Raw genomic sequence first — 12968 nt, 5'->3', positions numbered from 1 at the left:
GGGGTCATAAAGAGTCAGACACGACTGAACGACTTTCACTTTCACTTCACTTTCACAACATAGATGAATTTCACAGAGACAATGAGAAAGAAAGCAGACACCAAAGAGCAAGTGCTGCATAACTCCATATAAGTGAAATTAAAAAACAGGAAAACCAATCTATCATAATAGGAGTAAGAATAGCAGTTTCTATGTTGACTGGGACTGGAACCAGAGAGCTTTCTGGGGTACTGGAAATGTTATTTCTTGATCTGGGGGTGGTCACGTGGGTTGATATACTTGCAAAATTTTCTTAAGTAGTACCCAGAAACATTTATTATGGGTTCCTCCCTTTCCCAACAGCATTTCCTCGTGGCATGTAGCATTTCCCCTTGCTGATCTGTCTTCAGGAATTCCTGGATCTCTTTTCCTCCTTCCTGACCCTGGAGATTTTCCTCTCTGAAAGTTCCATCTGAAGCCAAGAGCTACCAAATGGAATTAAAATACTCTTAATCAGAGGACTCCAGGTTCTCTGTTCCATCTGCCAGTTATCAGGTTATTGTCTTTCAGCCCCAAGTGTATATACAGCTCAATGATAACTGAGCTGGACCTTAAAATATTTCTCCTTTGCTACCTGGCCAAATGCTAAGCTTTCTTGGTAGTGGACACTGGAGAGAGACTGGAAGAGACTGGAAAGAGATGGGAGGAGGAAGGGGCCAGTCTTCCAGTTTCCATTGTGTTCCCCTGGACAGTCTCCTGCAGCAGCAGACTTCTGCAGCACCTGGTGGCTACATGCATGGGTTTTTTTGTTCTGTCTTATAAATTTGGGGGATTCATGGGGATTAGTGACCTGCCAGTTATAATCTAAGTAAGGCATGGGAACTTTATTGGAATTCTGCCAGTTTGACAAATACTTTTTGGGTTTTTTGGCCAGGTGGCATGTGGGATCTTGGTTCCCCCATCAGAGGTTAAATCTGTGTCTCCTGCAGTGGAAGTGTGGAGCTCTAACCATTGGACAACCAGGGAAGGCCCTACACACATGGTTTTTGTAGCACCCTGCAGCCAGCAGCACTGGTACCTCTCTGTGGAAGCTCCCTGTAGCCCCCAGGGAACTGTTCCTCAGTGAGCCCTTCTGGCTCAGGGCCTCAGCAGACCTCACCATCCAGTGAGTCCTGGCTGCCCCTTCTTCAGTGTGGTCTGGAGCTCAGCCTCAGAGGGAGTCCCTCTTACAAAGAAGATTAGCTCCTCCTTTGTGTCTATCTCAGCTCTAGGGGTAGTGACGGCTCCCTAAACCACTACTCCTGTACTCATCTGAGTCTTCTCCATCAAGTAAGCCAGGCTTTCTTTATCCCAATCCTCTGTTACAGTTAATTATTCTTTGTATTAACTTTCCCTGTTCAACTTTCTGTACGGGTTCCATCTCCTGATTGGACCCTGACTGATACATTCCCCTTGTGGGGTTGTAGCAATTGTCTGAGTAGTCATGTACTGAGGCAGAAAGCTCTGCTACCAAATTACGGAGTGACCCTGGGTATCTTAGTCCAACTGGGCTGCTATAAAAAAATACCATAGACTGGGTGGCTTAAACAGCTAACATTAATATCTCACAGCTCTGGAGGGTTTAAGCCCAAGCTCAGTACTAACATGGTGGGGCCCTTGGTGAAGGCCCCCTTTTGCAGACGGCCACCTCTGTATCCCCTCATGACAGAGAGAGGGATCATCTCTGTGTCTCATCCTATAAGGGCATCAATCCCACTAATTAGGGCTCCACCCTCATGACTAACAGTTTCCCAAAGATCCCACCTCAAAATGTTAACACACCAAGAGTTACAACTTCAATATATGAGTTTAAGAAAGGGATGCAAACATTCAGTCCTAACATTAGGAAAGCCACTTTTCCTCCTCGATTTCTCCTGGGGTAAAATGGGGGGATGTTTGCTTATCCTCTTCTACCTTCATGGAGAAATTGTGAGAACAGAATGGAAGCATTGTGAGATCCTCGGTGGAGATGGGCCGCAAAAATTCCTGGAGCTATTCCGCCTACTAAAGTGAAGTGAAAGTGAAAGTTGCTCAGTCATGTCCGACTCTTTGCCACGCCATGGACTGTAGCCCGCCAGGCTCCTCTGTCCATGGGATTCTCCAGGCAAGAATACTGGAATGGGTAGCCTTTCCCATCTTCAGAGCATCTTCCTAACCCAGGGATTGAACCCAGGTCTCCTGCATTGCAGGCAGATTTTTTTACCATCTGAGCCACCAGGGAAGCCCTCCACCTACTAAAATGGCTCATAAAATTGACTGTTATGTAAACCTCTACACTAATCAATTGCCACCCCTCCCGCTGCAGGGAAGGAAACAAGGGTGGAGGAATGCAAGAAGGCCTGGAGGCTTTTGGAGGTGAGCAGGGGCAGCAGGGTCTCCAGGAGATTCCAGACAAGGGCAGATGGACTTCCCTGGTAATCTGGTGGTTAGGACTCTGCTTTGCAATGCAGGGAACACAGGTTTGCTCTTTGGTCCCGGAATATCCTACATACAGCAGGGCAATTAAGCCTGGGCACCACAACTATTGAGCTGTGCTCTAGAGCCTGGAAGCCACAACTACTGAAGCCCGTGTGCCTACAGCCCATGCTCCGTAACAAGAGAAGCCATCGCAGAGAGAAGCACCACAACTAGAGAGTAGTCCCTGCTTGCCACAGCTAGAGAAAGCCCAGCAGAAACAAAGACCCAAGGCAGCCAAAAATAAATAAATAAATAATAAAATTTAAAAAGGCAAGGGTAGATGGTAAGACCTACACCCTGTCTCTAACCTCAGATTAATCTGATAGTAGGAGTATACCCAGATGGCACAGCAGTAAAGAACCCACTTGCCGATGCAGGAGACACAGGAGACTCAGGTTGGATCCCTGGGTCGGGAAGATCCTCTGGAGGAGGAAATGGCAACCCACCCTAATATTCTTGCCTGGAAAATCCCATGGACAGAGAAGCCTGGTAGGCTACAGTCCATGGGGTCGCAAGAGTCAGACACGACTTAGCGACTAAAGAGAAAGAGAGAGATAGGCTTAGTTGCTTCAAGGCATGTGGTATCTTCTGGGATCAGGAATAGAACCCGTGTCTCTTGCATTGGCAGGCGGATTCTTTACCACTGAGCCACCAGGGAAGCCCTCACAGGATCTATTGACCTTACTATGTTTTTAGTATCTGGAAAGCAACAGTGGAAGAGAACACTAGAATGGCCTGTTAAAGTCTCATTTAAGACATAGGCTTTAGGAAAAAAAACCCTGTGGATTTGAGGTGCATCCTCTAAGATGAGGTAAAGGCACTGGCCAGTGGATGACACACAGAGTTGTTTCCCTATAGCTGTTCGACACACATCTAGGAGCCAAGAGACGGCAGTGGCATTGACCCCTCCCACCATCACACCGAGTGGCCTCTTTTCAGACTTTCTGATTCTGGTAGATACAGCCTTGCTGCTGCTGCTGCTGCTGCTAAGTCACTTCAGTCGTGTCCGACTCTGTGCGACCCCATAGACGTCAGCCCATCAGGCTCCCCCACCCCTGGGATTCTCCAGGCAAGAACACTGGAGTGGGTTGCCATTTCCTTCTCCAATGCATGAAAGTGAAAAGTGAAAGTGAAGTCGCTCAGTTGTGTCCGACTCTTAGCGACCCCATGGACGGCAGCCTACCAGGCTCCTCCTCCATTGGATTTTCCAGGCAAGAGTACTGGAGTGGGGTGCCATTGCCTTCTCCGAGATACAGCCTTATGCTCTGTTATATCAGAAGACCTGGCTCTTGTAGTGGGGGAAGTGGGAGAAAACTTCAGACAAGCAGTACCATAGGGTCTAAAACTACACCTGCTACCTGGATCCTTGGGAATCCCATGCTGGTGAGCCAATAAGGACAGATTACAGGCAGGCAGGGCGTGATAATCGACTCTCATTGCCATGAAGAGCTAGGGTAACTATATGACAGGGGCAGAAAGGACCACGACTAAAACAGGGGATCCATGCCCAGGACAATGGTGAGCAGTCAATGACTGCAATCACTGCCCAACAAAAGCAAGGTAGCTAAGGTTCAGATCCTTTGGGAAGAAGGACTAGGTCTCCCCAGTCACCAACTCACACCAATCAAAGTGATGGCTGACAAAGAGGGAAATCTATGATGGTGATGGAGAAGGAGATGATAATAGTAATTTCAGCTTTGGGACCAGCTGCACCAGCAGGGACCATAGTTTGTTCTACTAACACTCTCGTATTATGTTCTTGCAGAGATTGTAGCTGACCACTTTCTTGATGGGGTCTCTGTGGAAGGATATGGACCTGATGGAAGGCAGAAACGGGTTGGAGAGATACAGGAGCCTTCTTGTGCCCAGATCTTCTTGGCCACAACTCTGACTCCAGTCACTGTTTTGGCAACCAGTTTTGCAAAACCTTCAGTTCTCAGCCTGACTGTGCTGTGACCTGACTGTGCTGTGCCTTGGGCCCTTACTCCCTTACTCTGAACAGTCCTCTTCCCTGTGTCTTCTGGACCCTTCTCCTACATTTCTTCCCATTCTTCTCATTAGATTATTATCATTATTATTAAAAATAGAGTATGTTTATTTGCAGGGAGCATGAATTCCGAGGGAGCAAGGCATCTTATCATTGACCACCTTGCACTCGGGATTCATGAACTTGAGCATCTGAGCCAGCAGGCGTCTGCTCACCGCACAGTCCTGTCTTCTTGGTCTGGAAATTTCTCAGCTGGTCCTTGGGGGTCACGGGCTTCTGCCTCAGGTAGCAGGGCCCAGCATCCTTGGTCACTTGCACGTCACCACTGCTGGGGGTTGACTTCCCTGACAGGCCCTGGGGCCCGGAGTCCAGTCGCAGTCATTTGGCCACCGGCATTTTGATGGTCTGCTTCCCCTGCTCCAGCTTGCTGGCAGCTGCCCGAAGGGTGGAGGAAGTGCTGCCAGCCTCGGTGCTGAATGTGCCCAGCCAGCTGTTGCCTCCTAACTGTTTCCGCTCCCTCTTGGGGGGCGTCTTCTTCACCATAAAGTGCATCAAGGAGGTTTCCCTGTTGATGTCACTCTCCTCACTGCTGTTTCCTCTGCTTCTCCTGCAGCGTGGGCGCCTCCTTGTCCTCCTGGGGCAGCTTCTCCTTCTGGCACTCATCACAGCTCATGCTCTGCTTGTCCATGCCCTTGGGGCTCCCCCCTGCTGGGTGACCTTGGGCTTGCCCTCCAGCTCCTCCTGGGAGTTGCTGCAGCTGGAGGACATGTAGTCCACCTCCTGGCCTTTGAAGTCACCAATATCGTTGACCTCAAAGGCCTTATCAACTGATCCCTTCTTCTTCTTCTTCTGGCCTCCCTTGCTGGGTGGCACCTTCTTGGCCTTGGGGCCCCAGCGGCCCTCCTCTCTGCTGGCCTTGCTGTCGTCGGAGGACAACTCCAAGTCGTCCTCCAGGTCGTGGATGCCCAGCTCAGTGGCTTTATTGCAGCCTGGCTTCTCTTTCTCCTTGTCCTCCTCCTCCTGGTCCTTCGGCCGCTGCAGCTGCTTGATGCATAGATGGTCCGGGACTGGGTTTCTCCTCTCCCACTGCTCCCCTGCAGTGAGCATGCGGCCTTTGGCCAGCGGCATGAAATTGTACCAGTTGTGCACAAGGAAGGCCTCAAAGGCGCCATCAGGGCACTGGGTGAAGATGTAATAGGATGTGTGCTCTATCACACCTCCCCTCTTTATGCCCTTGAACTTCCGGCCCAATTCGCCGTCCACCTGAAGCAGCCAGGGCTGGTCCTCCGGCTGGGACTCCTTGGGGACGATGCCGTATTTCTTTCTTGGCACCTCTTCCCCGAGCTTGCAGCCGAACCCCCTGCCAGCTCCCGACTTGGGTATCTCCTCCTCTTGGTAAATTTTCTTGTTGCTCAGGTCATGTTCCAGCTGGGCCTGATTCCAAGTAGCGAGGTTGACTTTATTGGCTGCATTGAAAGCCATGATATTAAATTTTTTGGTGGTATTTTTGGGAACTTGGAGGACATACTCAGTGACATTCTGACCGCCGGGGCCAAGGGCCGCCATGGGCGATGGTCAGGGTCAAGTAGGAACCTCGTTCTTTTCACTTCCCCCGGGGTCTGCGTCCTCTGGTCTCTGGGAAGCCACCCTCAAGGGATCAGGTCTCTGGTCTCAATCAAGGACCCCAAGCCCTGACGAGGTGCCGTCGATCCTGAGAAAAGCTATCTGGAGGCAGCGCTGGGTCAGTGGTCAGCCTCGGAAGCCTCCCGTGCCACGTCTGCACCAGCGCAGCCTCCTAAATCAGAATTGAAACTCTCCAGCAAGCCTAGTCAAAATAAGCTACTCCAAGCTGAAGGCAGCACCTTCTGTGCCCGACGTGCTGGCTGTCAGCAATATATGGTATGATAGCCCAATCACGCGGATAACGTCATTACCAGATGACCCAGTCATGTTGATAACCCAATCACGCCGATGACGTCTCACGCGGATAACCCAATCACGTTGATAACCCAGTCATGCAAAGTCCTATGTAGCTCTTTTGGTTGTCTTGACCTCTGGTGGATCAGACGGTAAAGAATCCGCCTGTAATGCGGGAGATCTGGGTTCAATCCCTGGGTTGGCAAGATCCCCTGGAGGTGGGCATGGCAACCCACTCTGGTATTCTTGCCAAGAGAATCCCCATGGACAGAGGAGCCTGGTGGGCTACAATCCATGGGGTCGCAAATAGTCAGACAAGACTGAGTGACTAAGCACAACACAGCCCTGTAAATATAGGTTCTCCACAGAGTCCACTCTTGGGCTCCCTTCTTGGTGTACACATTCTCTCCAGACAGTCTTGTCGCTCACATTGCTTCGATCTTTACTTTTATAAGCTACTTCCCAGCTCTCCAACTCTACTCCCATATTTCAGACCCACATTTTCAACAGCCATCTAGGGACTTGGACAAAGAAAGCCAACCAATATTTCAAACTCAAGTAGTTCTTGCCAAAGAGTGACTGTTCTTTTGCTATAGGAAAGTTGTGGGCTCTACATATTTAAAGCACTTTCTATTTTTACTATAATGATTAAGAAAACCACACACACACAACACAACACACTCCTGGGATTCTGAGCAAGAGGCGTTAGTGAGCATCCCTCCACCACACCACCACCACCCCCAAATTCTCAGTACCTGATTTTGTCCTCCACCTTGCCTCTACCACATACTTCACAATAAATCTATAGATATGCACTTACCAGTAATTAAAGCCAACAATCTTGGTTGTGCATCCGAATTCCTGCCCCCCTCTTCCATATTTCTAGCTCATTCCTTTACTAACCAGACTCCAGTAATACTTTACCCCACAAGGACCTGAAGTCCATTTTTCTTAGTCCCTCTTTCCCCAGATGTCCCCTCTTCCCTCCTTGACAAATTTAATTTCCTCAGCCAATTTTCACAGTTGCTCTCTTATCACAATCTAATTCCCCTGCCCCTCTTTCACTTCATGATACTCAATTAGAAAAATGAGAAACCTGTGAAGTAATTAGCCCCCAACTAATAAAAAAAAAAAAAAGAAGAAGAAGCTTTCTAGCTTGAAGAAAAAAAACCTTGGAATAAATTTTTTTAAATACACTGAAAAAAAAAAAGAAAAATGAGAAACCAAGTTAAATCCAGCCGTACACCTCCTCCACACCTGTCTTCATGCACCTGAACCTGACTGGAGAAAAAGATATTAAACCGCTGTTTTCTCTTTAAACTCATGACCACGAGCCTCAAGCACATCTCAACTGTCTGTAGCCAGACAATCATCTGATACATCCTATAATCCTTTCACTCTCCTATAGGTTTGAATGACGATTTCTTCACCTGTTTTCCCCTCAGACCTCCAACACCTTCTCTATCTTCACTCCTTACTTGCAACCTTGCTTCCTGTTTTACTGAGGAAATGAAATGTGTCAGAAAAGAACTGTCCTGAACTTCCACCTACTGCATCTAAGCTGGCATATTCTGTCTTACCTCCTTGACTATGGATAAACCTTCCGTGGTCCTGAGTAAAGCCAATCCCTCACCTCAAGGACATCTCCCCAGTAAATCTACCTCTTTCTCTCTCACAACATCAGATTTTCCCTCTCTACTCTTTCCCATAAACATACAATTGTACTATTATTTCTCTTATTTTTGAAGAAAAACTCTTGGCCCTTCCTTCCCTTCTGGCTACCATCCCATTTCTCTGCTCCCCTTCCTTAAGGAGAAAAAAGCCACTTGAAAGTATCCTTGTACTCATTGTCTCCAGTTCTCTATTGAGTCCACTTCAGTCAGGCTTTGGTCTTTTCGAAGGTCTTGGAACAATATCACCAGTGACTTCCGTGTTGCAAAATCATTGCCTCTTCCTCCTGGAGTTCATCGCCTTTTCCTCCTGGAAATAACACACCACAATCTCTGAGTTTTCCTTCTTCCTCACTATCTACTCATTCTCAGCCTCCTGGTTCTTCAACTTGTACATCTTTACTTTGGAGCACTCCAGGGCACTCTTTCACTTCTTTTTCTATAGAACTCCTTTGGCAATCTCATCTAATGTTATAGTGTTAAATATATTTTTTTAAACAGTCAACATTTTTTTAAAAATTGAAATATAGTTGACTTACTAATATTGTGTTAGTTTCAGATGTACAGAAAAGTGATTCAGATTTTTTCCAGATGATTTCCCATTATACATTATTATAGGATATTGACTACAGTTCCCTGTGCTATATAGAAAATACTTGTCGCTTGTCTATTTTATGTAAAGTAGTTTACATCTGTTAATCCCATGCTCCTAATTTATCCTTCTCTCCTTCCCTTTCCCATTTGGTAACCATAAGTTTGTTTTCTATGTCTGTGAGTCTGTTTCTGTTTTGTATATCAATTCATCTATATTATTTTTAGATATCATATAATATTTGTCTTTGTCTGACTTTCTTCACTTAGTATGAAATTCTCTAGGTCCATCCATGTTGCTGCAGATGGCAATTGTTCATTCTTTATAAAATTTATTTATTTTTGGCTGCACTGAGTCTTTGTTGCTGCATGAAGGCTTTCTCTGGTTGTGGAGAGCAGGGGCTACTCTTTAGTTTCAGTGTGTGGGCTTCTCATTGCTGTGGCTTCTCTTGTTGTGGAGCACAGGCTCTACACGCAGAGGCTTCAGTAGTTGTGGCACGAGGGGGCTCATTAGCTATGACTCAAGGGCAAGTGTGTAGGTTTCAGTAGTTGCAGCTTGCAGGCACTAGAGTATGGGTTCAGTAGCTGTGGCACAGGGCTTAGTTGCTCCAAGGCCTGTGGAATCTCCCTGGACCAGGGATGGAACCCATGTCCCTTGCACTGGCAGGTGGATTCTTATCTACTGCACCCCAGGGAAGTCCTTATTCTTTTTATGGTTGAGTAATATTCCATTATATATATATATACACACCACATCTTCTTAAACTAATCATCTGTTGACATTGTTAAAATGGCCATACTATCCAAAGCAATCTACAGGTTTAATGAGATCCCTATCATAATACCCATAACATTTTCCACAGAACTAAAACAAAAAATTTTAAAATTTATGTGGGGGACTTCCTTGGCGGCCCAATGGTTAAGACTCTGAGCTTCTGATGCAGGGGGCCCAGGTTTTATCCCTGGTCAGGGAACTAGATCCCGTATGCAGCAACTAAGACACAGTGCAGCCAAGTAAATAAAAAAATAAATTAAAAAAAATAAAATTTATGTGGAACCACAAAAGACCCAGTGTCAAAAGGAATCCTGAAGAAAAAGAACAAAGCTGAAGGCCTAATTATCCCAGACTGAGGACATATTACAAAACTATAGCAATTAAAAGAGCAGGATATTGACACAAAAATAGATATATGGATCAATGGAACAGAATAGCGAGCCCAGAAATAAACCTGCATATGTAGGGTCAATTAATCTTCAACAAAGGAGGTAATTATGTACAATGGAGAAAAGACAATCAGCAAGGGCTGTTGGGAAAGCTAGACAGCTACATGTAAGTCAATGAAGTTAAAACACACCCTCACACTGTCTACAAAAATAAATTCAAAATGTTTAAAGACCTAAATATAATACATGACACCATAAAACTAGAAGAGAACATAGGCTGAACATTCACTGACATAAATCATACCAATATTTTCTTGATTGGTTTCCAAGGCAAAAGAAATAAAGGCAAAAATAAACAAGTGATACCTTATCAAACTTAAAAACTTTTGCACAGCAAAGGAAACCATCAATAAAATGGAAAAAAAGGCCTACAGAATGAAATAGAATATTTCCAAATGACGCAACTGACAAGGGGTTAACATTCAAAACATACAAACAGCTCATACAACTTAATATAAAAAAAAAAGCTCACTTAAAAAATGGACAGAAGACCTAAATAGACATCTCTCCAAAGAAGACAAACATATGACCAACAGGCACATGAAATTAGTGATGCTCAACATCACTAATTGTTAGAGAAATGCAAATAAAAACCACAATGAGGTAATACCTCACTCCAGTCAGAATGGCCATCATTAAAAAGTCTATAAATAATAAATGCTAAAACATATGTGAAGAAAAGGAAACACTCTTACACTGTGGGTGGGAATGTAAATTGAGGAAGCCATTATGGAAAACAGTATGGAGATTCCCTACAAAACTAAAAATAGAGCTACCATATGATCCAGCAATCCCACTCCTGGCCATATATCCTGAAAAGGTGAAAACTCTTATCTGAAAAGATACATGCACCCCAATGTTCACAGCACCATTATTTATAGTAGCCAAGATATGGAAGCAAACTGAGGGTCCATCAATAAATGAATGGATACCACCATGTGTGGTATCACATGGCACACAAACATGTAAAGACAGGGAAAGATGTTCCACATAGCACATAACTACATTTTCAACATTACATTATGTAGGATGTGACACTTCAGCTCTGGGGTAGCGGCAGGATCTTCGGTTGCAGCCTTACCTAGAAGCTCTGCTTTGAACCACAGGCAGATGTTCCTTCAGTCCTAAGACCCAACCACATCAGGCTGCATCTGGGCCAGGTGTAATGGTCAGGATCACATCTACCTCTGGTGGTTCTTATAACCATAGACCAACCATCTTCTTTCCTTTACCAAGGGGGCTCCTTTTCTTTTAAACATTTAAAACTTTAACAGAAGAGATTTCTAATTAAAATTAGCAGATTAAACATCTCTGTTTATTTCCATTCCCTCCCACATCCTTTCTAAAATTAAAGTGAAGGACTTCTTTTAAATGGATAAACCTACAGCTACAAGAGAATGAGAAAGAAGGTCCATCAGCCCATAAGAGATTTTGACAAAATTCTGGAAGACAGGAAGCAGAAAAAGGAGTGACAACTAAAGTCCAGAATAAAGGAAGCTGCAGATTTGAATATTGGAAAAAATATTGGAAAAAACAGATAAAAAATACCGAAAAGAGCTGTGACGCCCTACAGAATGTCAGAGAGGTTCAGTTCTCTAAGGAATCAAGTAGAGTAGTACAGCAGAGGGCAAGTAGGGTTGAAAACAGGGTGGCTAGTTAAAAGTCTATGTAGACTTTAAACAACCCCTCCATTCTGCCCTTCCCCCATTTCCCCTCTGGTCAAAACAAACTTCCAACCTGCAGGGAGGAGAATAGAATTTCCTTCCCTAGAGAAATGAGTGGCCCAGAAAATAGAATTGCACATTATGGCATTAGAGGCCCCCAGCATAACAGCAAGCTCCCACACAGTCACCCCAAAGCAAAGCCCATCCCCAACTCAACATTCACTCAGGGCTCTTCATATCCTTTTTGTGCCATGCTCTTAAATACGAGTAGTTAGTTGAGAATCACTGGAAAACTGAGGAATGCTTCCAAAATAAATAAAATCAGGATTTAAAAAATGATTCCACAGAGTTCACATGGGATAATGATAGATTCTTACATCCAGATCTCTTCACACAACCACTAAAACCCATACAAATTAACAAGGAGAGCAACTCAAATCACATAAAATCTATATCTACCTTGTGACTACAAGGCAGAGATTACACAAACTTTAATTTACATGTAAAAAGGTAATTAGACATATGATATCAGCAAAGCTGGCTCCAGAGCTCACTTCAGAGCAGAAAATCAGGTGAAGATTGAAGGGAAGAAGGATGGGGTCAGGGGAACATGGATAAAAGTCACCACTTTGAAAAGACAGGGTCTCATCTTGAGCGGAAGAATGCTGAGAATGATTCTCCAGCTCCAATGTTCATGCCCAAGAAAGACCTGCTTGCCATCTATGAACTCCTTTTTAGGGGGGGGTTGGTGGTGCCAAGTAGGATGTCCACAGGCCTAAACACCCCAGGTTGGCAGAAAAGAATGTGTCTAGTCTTCTCGTGATGAAGACCTTGCAGTCTCACATCACCAGCCTACAGGAAGGGACAGTTAACCTGGAGACAAGTCTACTGGTACCTTACCAGCAAGGTATAAGGTATTTCTATGATTACCTCAATCTTCCCCCTGAGACGTGCCTACCATCCTGCACTGCAGCTGTCCTGAGACTGGCCGTAGCCCAAAGGTCTGGAGGGAGAAAACCTGCATGATTCACATGAGGGGAAGCTGACAGAGGTGCCTACAGACCAAGTACTGTGCCCTCTGGTGCCTACAGGAGCCCCGTGTCTAGGCTGAGTCAGCAACCGAATTCCAATTAAAAGGTATGTTTGGCCATGGATGTGGTAGGCCATCTCAGTAAAGTTGGAAGAGATTGTTTAGTGTTGAAGAAACCTGCAGGCAGACATGCAAAAAGGAAGGGGGTGGGAGAGAGAGAGAGAAAGAAAGAATGGAGGGAGGAGGGAGAGAGAAAAACTGAGAATAGGCCTGCCAGCTGGCAGGCCAGGGTAGCTAATGCCTAGAGGAATCTAGGAGAGACTCAAAAAGGCACAGGACCAAAAGTAACAGTCTTTGAAAGGCTCCCCTCCTGGGGAAAGGAAGCCAGCTTAAAAGTGGGGGGCATTACT

The 12968-nt window shown here is 45.5% G+C and overlaps 2 pseudogenes; one reads left to right on the top strand and one right to left on the bottom strand.

Annotated features, from left to right (window-relative positions):
- Positions 1-4569: 4569 nt before the first annotated feature.
- On the bottom strand, positions 4570-6028 carry LOC133074070 (general transcription factor IIF subunit 1-like; annotated as a pseudogene).
- A 6188-nt stretch (positions 6029-12216) lies between these two features.
- LOC133073914 (small ribosomal subunit protein eS10-like) lies at positions 12217-12703 on the top strand (annotated as a pseudogene).
- The last annotated feature ends 265 nt before the right edge of the window (positions 12704-12968 follow it).

Source organism: Dama dama, chromosome 19 (genome assembly GCF_033118175.1).
Source record: "Dama dama isolate Ldn47 chromosome 19, ASM3311817v1, whole genome shotgun sequence".
Taxonomy (NCBI): Eukaryota; Metazoa; Chordata; class Mammalia; order Artiodactyla; family Cervidae; genus Dama; species Dama dama.
This window is presented reverse-complemented; position numbering and strand designations above follow the sequence as displayed.